The sequence below is a fragment of the Protopterus annectens genome, chromosome 3.part1, assembly GCF_019279795.1.
Source record: "Protopterus annectens isolate FY-2018-M chromosome 3.part1, PAN1.0, whole genome shotgun sequence".
NCBI classification, from domain to species: Eukaryota; Metazoa; Chordata; order Ceratodontiformes; family Protopteridae; genus Protopterus; species Protopterus annectens.
In genome coordinates this window covers 143,085,632-143,098,152 of record NC_056732.1, presented here as the reverse complement: position 1 = coordinate 143,098,152, position 12,521 = coordinate 143,085,632, and positions in this window count along the sequence as shown.

Below are 12,521 nucleotides of genomic sequence, written 5' to 3'. Positions count from 1 at the left end.
CTCCTTGCCCATTCGTTGTTTTCATCTATCATGAATTTTGATAGGCAATTGACTGCTTGGCTTGTTCTGCCAGCTTCGGCCATGTAAATACATGCTGGTTAGTGAAATCGGCAAGATCTCTAGCCAGTTTATTTTTCTTTTGTTCAACCAGTCAAACCAGCTCTGAAGTCCAGGAAGTTGAAACGAAACATAATGAAAAAGGTTCATTATATGTATACATATGCATTCAGGATAACTTTGTATTTTTTATTTCTCTTTTAATTTGATGCTTTAATTATATGTAACCATGGCAATTTATTAGTGAGTGATTTGTGTGAGTTGAGATTGGTTCATTTGAAATGAATTAAAGTATTTATATGTTGTTAGCTGAGTAAGAGGTTGTCTGATGAAGCAATGGTTACCATTGAGACAGCACTCACCATTTTATAACAATAAATAAGAGATTTTACTTAATTTTTGCTGCAGTTGTGCCTGTTATTCCAGTGAAATTTAATTTTAAGTACACAGGCCAAAGAAACAGAGTCATTGAGGCCCCACATGCTGGTAACATGTGTGTTTAATTGTCATTGTAAATCCCAGACTTCTGGTAAAGGCTTCCATGTCCCCCCATTTAATTCCTGGTTAACTGTGTTGACAATAAAAAAAGTCATATGATTGCTTTGCATTTGATTGTATGTGTCTATATAAGGCATTCAGCTGGTCTTTTTAGTTTACATCTCCAAGGTGCTTATAAATTCTGTCCTTAAAAGTCCTCTCAGTTTTCCCAACACAAAAAACAAGGACAGGCTTTACACTGAGCCACATAGGCTAGACTGTGTGTAAAACAGTTGCAGTGCTTAGGACACTGTATCTTTCCATATTCGTGAATATTAATACGCTTCCCTTCTTTGACGATAGGACAATATTTGCATCTACCACACTTGAACATACCCCTCCTATTATTCATTTTTATAGAAGATTTGGCTGTCCCTTCAATGTGCTTCTTAAGGGACCAGTCCCTCATAAATATAATGTTGGGGTGGTCACCAACCTCAAATATTTTCCAGTTTTTATGTAAAATATCACAAATAAGGTTGGAGTTACTGTTGTAAGAAACAATGCATCCTACCTTGTCATGTCCACCCTGTTTTAGGTGTGTTAGTTGGAATACCTCCATTAAGACTCTGTCCTAATAGGGGTGCATAAACCCTCTTGACCCTTTTGTCAATGACCTCTACAAAAATCTTATGAAGAAAAACATAGAGGTAACTCCCATTGATTAACATTGATTTTAAAACATTATACTCAGTGTTAAAAATATCAGTAGTTGAAATCATATGGGCAAACCTGTCTAGCTGTCCTTTAACCAATGCCTTCTTTTGGTGTATGGAATGACAGCTGCTGAAGTGTAAAAGGGAATTATAATACTTTGGTTTCTTGTAAATGGTTGATGTAAACTGTCAATTGTCTACATCCTTCCTAAGTTCAACAACTATTAGATTTGATGAAAGTAAACCTCAAAAAATCAGTACTACTGTTGATATAGTGAAAAAATTCCAAAAGGTTTAATTTCAGTGTCCTTCCAAGGAATGACTATATAGTTCAGGTATCGACCATATAAAACCCAACCATTCTCATAACATTATGAAATTCAGAATTGTGTTCCCAATATGCCATCACAATGTTGGCAAAAATTGGGGCACAAGCTGCCCACATCACCAATCCGGTATTCTGTTTACAAATATAGCCCTCAAATAAAATGTAATTGTTGTCTAAAATGAGTTCAGTAAGGATACCTATAACCTTGACTGTATTGGTGTCAAAACTCTCAACGTGGGTTAAATAATCTTTGAACCATTCCATGTCAAAAGTGAGGTGTATAGAAAAAATATGTCTTTTAACATCTATTGCTGCAAAAATAAGGTCATTGTCAAAGAAATGATCCCTCACACATCTGAAAAAGCCCCAAGAATCTTTAAATAGATTCATACATAAGAATCTAACTATAACAGACTTTACTGGGTTACATAAACACATAAACATCCACAAAATACAGAGACATACTGCCATAGAGCACAGTTTTCCTTCTGGTGCCGAGGGTTTACTTCTGTAGGTTCTGTTAGATTGATCCTCAGTGTTGCATTAACTAAATTTGTACACCAGGTAAGAATACTGTTCCTAGAGTCTCTTCTGGCTATGACCTGGTTTGCTTTGCTGCATGTTGTAGCAATGTGTGCAGGGTAGCATTTTAAAGTGTGCTTGTCACTTCAAGATCATGGCATCTTGGAGAAAGTGGATAACATAGTTCATTAGTTTTAGTTTTTATACTGATTATTCTTTAGCTCTCTGAGTTATTATAACTTCAGAGTGACAATAATAAAGAATAAACCTCACAGCGAGACATAGGGGCTTGTCACAACTGATCCTGAAAAAATATTTGTTTTAGTTTTTATGGGTCTGTTTGACTAAATTTCTTTGACTGATTGAGTAGTGGTTGTACAGACTTTCATCTACCTCGAGGAAATGGTGTCATGCAATGGGGTCAAAGAGATTCATTTTGAGAGCTTAGAGGATGATGAGAAAGGGGGAGGCACAATATTCACTCAAAAAACAAAGCCTTAAAATTCTACATGCTCCACTGGCAGAAGTTTTAAAAACTGTACCTCTGAACCACTATTTAACTGCATGTAGTTAATTAAAATTACTAATAAGGATACAGATAAACCGTGTAAAAAAACTTAACCTTTAATTCACGGACCTTATGTTCTACACTTCAGGATGTGAAATTCATACTCACAGTTGCACCAACGGCAGCCCTTGAATTTGTGTATAAGAAAGGTGTTCTGTAATGGTGACATTTTTCAACTTGAGGTCATTTTTTTTTTAATTAATATTATGACCAAATAAATTTTCATGCTTGGACCCTGATCATAATCTTGTATCTATCTCTGCCTTTCTATACAATATTCTTCTGTTGTTTGTCTTTCGGCTTTTTCCTGGTAAGGGGTCGCCACAGCAGAACTCCGGTCCATTAATGATCAGCAGTAGATTTTTACGAAACGCCGAGGTGCCAGTTCGATGACCAACCTTCAACGAAGGCACGCCCATTTACGCACGCATGTCTTTCGAACGCTACCCAACCGCGGGGAGGACATGCAGACTCCACACAGAAGGTCCTCCCTAGCCAAGCCAAGAATCGAACGGGAGAACCTCTTGCTGCGAGGTAACAACGCTACTGCCGTACCACTGCGGCTCTATACAATATTCTTCTATGTAACCAAAATCCAAGTTGTACGGAAAACTCCTTGAATAGATAATTAAAAATGTATACTGCTATGCTGTGTGTGATGATCTTTCTGGTACAGGACTGCAACATGTTGTTCAGAAGTTAAATTGTATGGTGCTATAGTTGAAATAGTAGCTGTTAGACACAACTCAGTACTGCACTCATATGCTCTTATGAATTTTTTGTAGCAAGTACATGAGATACTTTTCATTTTTCCTAGCTATGTCAGTAAATATAGTTAATAATATAATTTAATACCAAGAGCCATAAAAGCTGCTATGTATTAAAATTATGTACATGAAATATAGATACAGAGATGTAAACCAGTTTCAGGCCAGAATCAATGGTGCATTCTATACTATCCCCAAGAAAAAAAATGCAAATTAGTGAATAACAGAATGATGTAACCCTTAAAAGTTCTTTCACATCAATAATTATTTGTTGTATAATCACTGACAAAGGGATCACTGACTCAAAATGTAGCCTGTATTGAGATCAAGGGCAACAGAGTATGATTTTTAATGGTTTATTCAGGCTAGTTATGTGCAGACAACATGTTAGCAGTGAGTCACTGGAGAATTTTCAAAGACAGCTCTGAACTCTGATGTTCTTGTAAGAAGTTAAGGTTTAATGCCGCTATGAGTGTCAGATGTTAACAATTAGTTGGCCTGACCCTCTGACAGCTGTAGCTGATGCTGTTGACTTAGAACATGTATTTATTTTCACTCTCTGAGTGGCTTGATTAAGTAAACTAACTTCAGTCAATGTTGTTAATATTTTCACTAACTGTTAAAAGCGACTGACAGGATTAAGTAATAACACCTGTAGACTATTGTATAGGACAACATCTGCTCTGTCTGGAAATACAAAAGGATCGCTAGGAATGCTTCACAGCATTCATCTCATTTCAGATTAAATTTCTGTAACTACTTCACCTGTAGCTCACAAACAATTAATTTAGAATACAAAATAAAATCCATTCTGTACAAATGGGAGTAGCACCACAACACCTGGATTCTCTTCTGTAGAGGAATCTACAGTTCAAAACAATCCCCCATACCAGATCAGCTTTCCTAATTTTGCCAATTATGTTTTGTTTTTGATTAACAAAAGAAAAAACACTTCTTCCTCCTTCAGGCCTGTATTTGTGTAGCCAGCTTTTCTACTGCATATCTGCCACACAGAGGGCAAGCATCATAACTGGGTTCTCCTACTGACAACCAGATAAATACTGGCGGCCGTCGCACTTATGGATTCCTCCAGTCACTGCTATCATGGCAACTTCAGTCTCTAAGTCATTATAACTTCTCAATGCACCTGGTGCTCTTTCATATAGCATTAAATAGTGCTCACAGGCATGAGTCAGAATTGAGTGTGTATTTTTTTTTAATTTAAATGTAGGCGTATGTGTGTGTGTGTGTGTGTGTGTGTGTGTGTGTGTGTGTGTGTCTGTATTTGTTGGAGGGAGGATAGAAAATACTTGGCAGATGCAAAATTGTCAAGTATGTTTTATATGGTGGCAGGTAACAGTTTTTACCACTGAACCAAACTACAGCTAGTTTATTAGCATCTGTCAAGAAAGAAAGTCTTTGAAAGAAATCAGAGCTCTCATGTTATAGAAAGGGCAGAAATTATTTTCATTCCCTAGCAAATATAAACTTGGCAAACTTTTTCATGGTGTCTTGGATCAGAAAATGGCTAAGATTCATAACCAAGTGGTACAGAATGAAAGCACAACCCATATTGTGTTATGGAAACACTCTGTGTATCTTACCTTGCAGCATTAGCTGCCTATGTTATGCATATCTTAGTATTTGTCTTTGTTATATCTAGCAGACGTTGCAGCTAAGTGGCCTGAGCAGCCATGCTGATTATATAAGTAGTGAGGCAGGAAGCATGTTTTTCTGCACAAGCAGTGAAATACATCCATCTGTATATCCATTCTTCCTCCTCCTCAAGTAGCACAAACTGTGTCTTTGGTATATAGGTTACTCTTCTAATTTCTCCAGCTCTTAGAATAATACAGTGCTCCCTTGTCTAGAATCACATCATCGACACCTAACCTTTAGAATAATACAATGCTTGCTGTCCAGGCTCAACTCTCACCACGTGATCTTTAGAGTAATACGGTATTGGTTGCATGAGGTCACCACTACCACCTCTTATAATGAAAAAATATCCTGTCAATGTCTACTTCACCCTTGCTTATAATGACAATGTGGATGGCTTATGTATAAGGTCATCCTTTCCTTAACAGATAATTAAAAGGTTCTCCATTTGTGTGTAGGTTCATGCTCCCTACCACACCTGTGAAATCAGATGACATGGCTCTTTGACCACAGTAGCATCTTCCATCTTCGTATTGCATCCATTTGTTGTGCTGTTCTGAATGTGTGTGCTACATCGTGTGTAACAATGTATGCCAGTGCAGTTCACAGGTATGCTAGGTAACAGGCTCAATTCAACAGCATGTGGAGTGAAGGGTCAGTATTGTGTAAGTACACTGTGTAAGAACTGTGTGCATATACACAAAGAAGCAGAACGAGTAAAACAGAACACATTTTCCCATTGGGGTAGGTAACAGAAACACCCATAGTTGTATGCTGCATGCCTCCCTGTATAAGGTTCATTGCAGCTCACAGAGAATGTTGGGGCCACATAAGAGTGCTGTAAGTCATAATATTTTGTTGTAAAGCTCATTACAGTATTATACTTTTTTTTTAAAACTGAGAGGGAGGCATGGCATGGCAGATAGGTCACTAGCATTCCAGAATGTGTTGGAACAGTGAGGCACATATTGTCAGCAGCACAATGGGTAGCACACCCTCCTTTTGTGCAGAAGGTTGTGGGTTCTATTCTTAGTGCAACATAAGGGGGTTGCTATACTTCTGAGTGTGTTTTCATTTGGATGAGTTGTTAAAGCAAGATGCCAACTGCATTAACTGGTGGTTACTCAAGTGGATGGAAAAGATCCCATGACACTTATCAAAAAGAGTAGGGAAATTCTCTGATGCCCTGTCTAAATTTCTCCTAGTAATATCAATATCACCTCAGGTCTCCCCTGAAAAGAGGCCATTTGCCAAATGTGACTAACCCGGTCAGCAAAGGTAAATCATTTTTTATGCTTTACTGCACTAAGTCAGAACCTGCAGGGTGCACATTTTATTAATTGTTTACATCCCACATGTTTATGCTAACATGGTGTGATAAAGTGTTCATAGGTTCATAGGTTGGTACTAGGCTATCGGCCCTATAGCCTATACAAGCCTAGCCATAACAATTCCTTGGCTATTTCTAAATGAACATTTGCCTCATTGCTGCAGATCAAAAGTTTTTATAAAGTCCACCCAGCAATTTTATAGTTGTATTTTGTTACTGAACAGTGTAACTTGTTCAGAAACACATTAAAATGTTTGAAAGGAGAATAATGTAATCATTTACACATGGCATTTTGTCAGTCACTCAACCTCAGTAATGGCTCATATGCAGTTCTTGGTATCAACAGTAAAGGGAAATGAATTAAATTAATTTGTGCACTAGTGTTTTACTAAAAGTGCACCTAAAAACATGCTGGCTATGCCCTTGCAACTCTCACTCTAATATCACCCACCCCATCCAACCACTACCTTTCTTTCCACTCCACAAACTACCTTGATTATAGCAAGCTCAGATGCTCATAAGCCTAGTACTTATTATACAGCAGGAACTTCTTATTGTAACATTTGTTAATGTCTGTTATGTACTTCACAGGTAAAGATTCTAGTTGTCTACTGATGTACTATGTTCCTCATCTGTAAATATGTTTGTAATTAATTATGTTAAATTGTTAATCGCTATGTAATCCAATGTAACTACTGTCTGTTTATTTTAACTGTGGAGCTTTTCTCCACGGGCCTCCGCTGAAAATGGACCTATATCCAGTCGGACACTCCCGGTCAACAAATGTAAATAAATAAATAAATAAATGTCCAAGAACTCCTTTCAACCACAACCAGGTCCAAAGTTAGTACACATTTTCCAGACTTGGCAGCAAGCACATTCATGGCAAGTTTATTTTTCTACACTACAGGAAGAATAGTTTATCCAACTAAAAATCGACATAAGCAATGGCATGACATGTAGGAGGAAAAACAGGCAGAGATCTTGAGAAAAATTACATCAGCAAACACCTTCAGCACTGAAATATTAGTAACTCATAAGTAACTTCACAATTTTTAATTTCTGAATAACATAAAAGAGCAACTTAATTTAGCATAGGCATCAAGATTGCAAATATCCTGCACACAAGTCAGCACCTAGAGTATTTATAAATTGAACCATGACTTAAACCAAATACACCTTACCTTTAAATAATTTATGATATTGCTTTTAAATGTTTATAATGCTGGAATAATTTTTAATTCTTTGGTGGTGGTAGTGGTGGTGGTGGTGGTCTATAATTTATCCTCACTGTTATCTAATTATAATGAACAAGTCTGTCAAAGATGCACTCAAGAAAAACAATAAAGATGTCAAGAGTTCTGCCACATGAAAGAGTACATTAGGTGATGATGAAGTCACTAACAAAAGCTCAAAAATGATCAAAAAGGGTATTGTAGCCATTGTTTTAAAAATATATACTAGACACACACTTACACATGCATATACCACACATGCATCATACACACATAAACTAATGTGTGTGTGCACATACACAGATACACACGCCATGCATACATGTGTGCGTAGGCACTCAGAGATAGTCAGCCAGCCACATACACATATATACAATACACACACACACACACACACACACACACACACACACACACACACACACACACACACACACACACACACACACACACACACACACACACTGTCCTTTTCTGATGTGTGTGTGTGTGTGTGTGTGTGTGTGTGTGTGTGTTGTTCAATATCCAGTAGAAAATAAGTCTGAAAGCTAGATTTATAGATCTTAAATTTTGGCTCTTTTTAAAGGGACAAAATAAAATATGCTTCTCTTCAGTTTAGGGAACAACATGAATCAAGATACACATATCTTGTTAACAATTCTTCTAGGAAGCAAACAGTGTAAGTACTGAATGCATAAGCTTTGATAGTTTAGGTTGGTGCTTTCTGAGACACTCTCATATTGCTTTTCCACTAACAATTCAGTGCTTGCAGAAAACAGTTCATTTAGTCAATCCAGCTTTCAGCAAAACTTGTCACACAGGTAATTCCCTTTCCTCACATAGCAGAACAGTTTCTGATACACAGGATAAAAATTCCTCCAACACAGCTTGTAGAAATGTAGAAAAAGTTAATTTAGTCTACTCTTTCTAACACTCTACTTCAAAAAGCTGTCTCTCTTAGTACCCAGGATTCCTCTCTCTCTCTCTCTCTCTCACTCACATATTCCTTTCCCCTTTTATTCTGTGCATGGGAATGTCAGTTACCCATATGCCATGCACAATTGTAGGTTTAACACCTTCATGTCTGTATAAAATCCTCTCACCATCCTTCTCCCTGGACTATGTTTCATAAAACTGTCATATATGGTTTTCGTCCTTAGTTTGTAACATAAAGTCCTCTCACATAGTCCTTTTCTTTAAACTATGTTACATTTCTCTCCCACTTTGACAAGGGGAGGTACTCCTTTGGCCAAGTCTGCCCCCAGAAGCCAGTCAAAGCCAAGTAACAGACATGTTGACTGACAGGAACCCTTTTTTTCCTCAGACCTGCTCTGAGGTAATGTTTTCATCAATGGTAGGCAGCAGTTTTAAGGTTTCACTTTGCTCATTTGATGTCTTTATCTTTTTCCACATCAAAGTAACATCACTCTCATTCCTTTTGAATTTCTCTTCCAGATTTGGTTCATCCATGTCTTTGAATCTCTTCACATACACTGTTTTTCCTCCATGTAAGTACCTACAGTTTTCCTTTATTTACACTTTTGCTGTACAAGCTGGCCCAAAGCATCTTGCTTTTGCTTTAGGGAAGTGATTTCCTTAACAACTTCACTGTGGGTATTACTCAGAACACAGTTTTATTTTCATTATCTTGGAGCTGGGCTTTAAACAACACATTTTTAGTCTAAACATTTTGACATTTTGCTTTTAAATGAATAACAGCATCATAAGGTGTCTGCAAATGCCCTAATACTTCATCTTTATTATTCTACAAACCTGCCATCTCAGTTTAGGTCTGAACTTGACTTTACTTCTGTCTTCAAATTCTAGTACCACTTCAACTTATTTTCCAGTTAGTTTATGCATAATTGTCCTTTCTAGCTCTCCCTCTTTGTCTTTGTCATTTCTTTCTGAAACAACACATTTTTAGTCTAAACATTTTGACATTTTGCTTTTAAATGAATAACAGCATCATAAGGTGTCTGCAAATGCCCTAATACTTCATCTTTATTATTCTACAAACCTGCCATCTCAGTTTAGGTCTGAACTTGACTTTACTTCTGTCTTCAAATTCTAGTACCACTTCAACTTATTTTCCAGTTAGTTTATGCATAATTGTCCTTTCTAGCTCTCCCTCTTTGTCTTTGTCATTTCTTTCTGAAACTGTTTCTGAAAATGTTTATACCTTCTGTATCCTTCCTTAATTGTTTATTCCCTTTCTTTAGAGAAACCATACACTGTACTGCGTCTTGTTCTTTATGCTTGTGGCATTACTTTGTTTACAGCTTTTAAGTTTATTATCTTGATTTAACTGTTTCATCTTACTTGGAAAGTTCATGGAGTCTTTCTGACAAATTCACAATTTATTTTTCTATTTTACTTTGACATCTCTTTTGCTATTCCAAGACAGGCAACAAACAACCTTTTAGAACAGCTGTGTCATTTTACCATCTGTTCCAACTTTAGCATTGACTCTACCTATTTAAAGGCAGTGCTCTCTTCTGTCTTTTCAGTTCTACATTCTCCTCCATGTCTGTGAATAGCTCATAGTTGCTGGTTATGATATACAGTCTAAAAGGTATGACTTATAAAACAGTAAAAAAAAGTAAAGCATATAAATCCTGCAAAACTGCATGTTTCTTCTTTTTCAGGAAAATAGCACATGACTTTCCCATGATGTTTGTTCATATAAATGCAGTAATCAGATATCCTGTACATTGTAGATACAGATACAGAAATGTTCAACAACAGTCTTGTGCTTGTTCTAATCGGAGCAGCATTTTAAAGTTTCATACCAGCTCTTATGTCCAAATTGTTCACTTTCTGAGACTAACTACTTTATAGCGGTGCTGCTGCCTGCTTTCTACAGTATAGAATGCAGGCAGCAGCCTATATGCCTTCAGGATACAACAGCAAATGGGCGTGGCCAAGGATGAACACAGGATAGCAGCAGATTTCTTCAGCTCCACCAATTTCATTACACTGACAGGAATTAATTACTTAAAAAATTAATTTTTGAAGTAATTTTCTTTCTAAATACACATTTTTAGTCTAAACATTTTGACATTTTGCTTTTAAATCAATAATAGCATCATAAGACATAGACTATATCTAAAAAAGAAAGGAAATCTTAACAATATTCCTGTCAGAAATCACTTTGGAAATTTTCCTGTCAGTTTATCAGTCTGAAATGAGTTCCAGTAAGACAAATTCTCAAGACTCCAGCATCAAGAAAGAACTTCAGTCTCTGATAATTATAATCCAGCAACTTACTGCTAAGATGGATAAAATGGATACTAAAATAGACACCTTCATAGAAAAAACTACAAAACAAATAGACTTGTTACATATAGACCTGCAACAACAGAAGATCCAGATGACAGGCATAGAAGAAGCTGTGAATGACATGGAAAATAGAATCCAAGAAGAGGAAATCAACATTGAGTTTCTGCTGAAACAAAATACACATTTACAAACAAAGCTGGATGACCTGGAAAATAGATCTAGGCGCAATAACATTAGGATTTTTGGACTGCCAGAAAATATTGAAGGTAACAATATTAGTTCTTTTTAACAACATGGCTCCCTAAAACTTTAGACTTATCAGAAGCATTCTCTTTTGGTATCGAAGAGCACATAGATCTATAGCTAATACTAACTCTAACAAAACTATCCTAGATCAGTTATAGTTAGATTTCTATCATCTTTTGATAAAGAGATGGTTCTTAAATCTGCTTGGGCTAAAGCTCCTGTTAAGATTAATGAGACAACTGTGCGTTTTGACAATGACTATTCTTCCATGGTAATAGCTAAAAGAAAAGTTTTTCTGCCACTAATAAGGGAGCTTAAAAAAGCACAGTTTAAAACATACCTTCTGTTTCCTGCCAAGCTTAAAATCTTCCTTCCTGATGGTCCTAAAATTTTCGATGACTTAGACTCTGCTTTACTGTTTATCAAAAAAAATAAGATTTTGGATAAAATAGAGGAAATGGAATGGGCTAGTCCTTCATTAAAGAGACTGGCAACTGAAACTTTGTGGAAGACTTCAGAGAAGAAGAGACTAAAAAACAAATGATTTGTTCTATGTTTTTTTTTCTCTCATCATTTTATTTCATTATTAATCTTTTTAAATATAGTTCCTGCATTTCCAGAAAGCCACAAATATTTTGAAAAAGATTTAATCAAAGTTATTCTCTGTGTGCAAAGAAATGTTTTGTTTCATAACCAGTCAAAATATCTGAAGATTTAATGGCAAGCTATGATTCAATTTGTTCTCTTTCTGAAAAGGAGAAGTAAGGTCAGTAATTTGATACATTTTTTTTCTTTATCTTTTTTTTTCTTCTCCTTTTCTTCTTTTCTTTGTTTAAACAATGACATTCTATTTAGATTATGTAGTGGGTAAAGGGTGGGGAGGGCAGGGAGAGAAGAGTAATGAAAATATGATTAATAGAATAATAACATATTTATTCCTTGTAAAAAGTTTATATGTTCTTCAAATGCTATTCCTAATTATACTTTCTTGATTATACTGCTTATGCTTGTTTGTAAATAATCTGTCATGCTTTAACTAATAATAATTATAACTAAATAATAGTAAATAATATGTTTTATTTTTAACTCTATTAATATAAACAGTAAGTAATATTCCATTGTATATACTTCTTATAGCTTTCTCTTACATTTTTTTTATTTCTGCCTTACACCCTTTTATTTTCTACTCTCTTTTTTCTTTTCTTTATTAATATATAGAAATGCTTTTGATCATATAGACACAGTAAATAATAAGATTTGCATAAAAATTGAGTTGGGACAAAAATATTGAGTTTTATTACTTATTAATAATTTTGGGCTTAATTTCACTTACA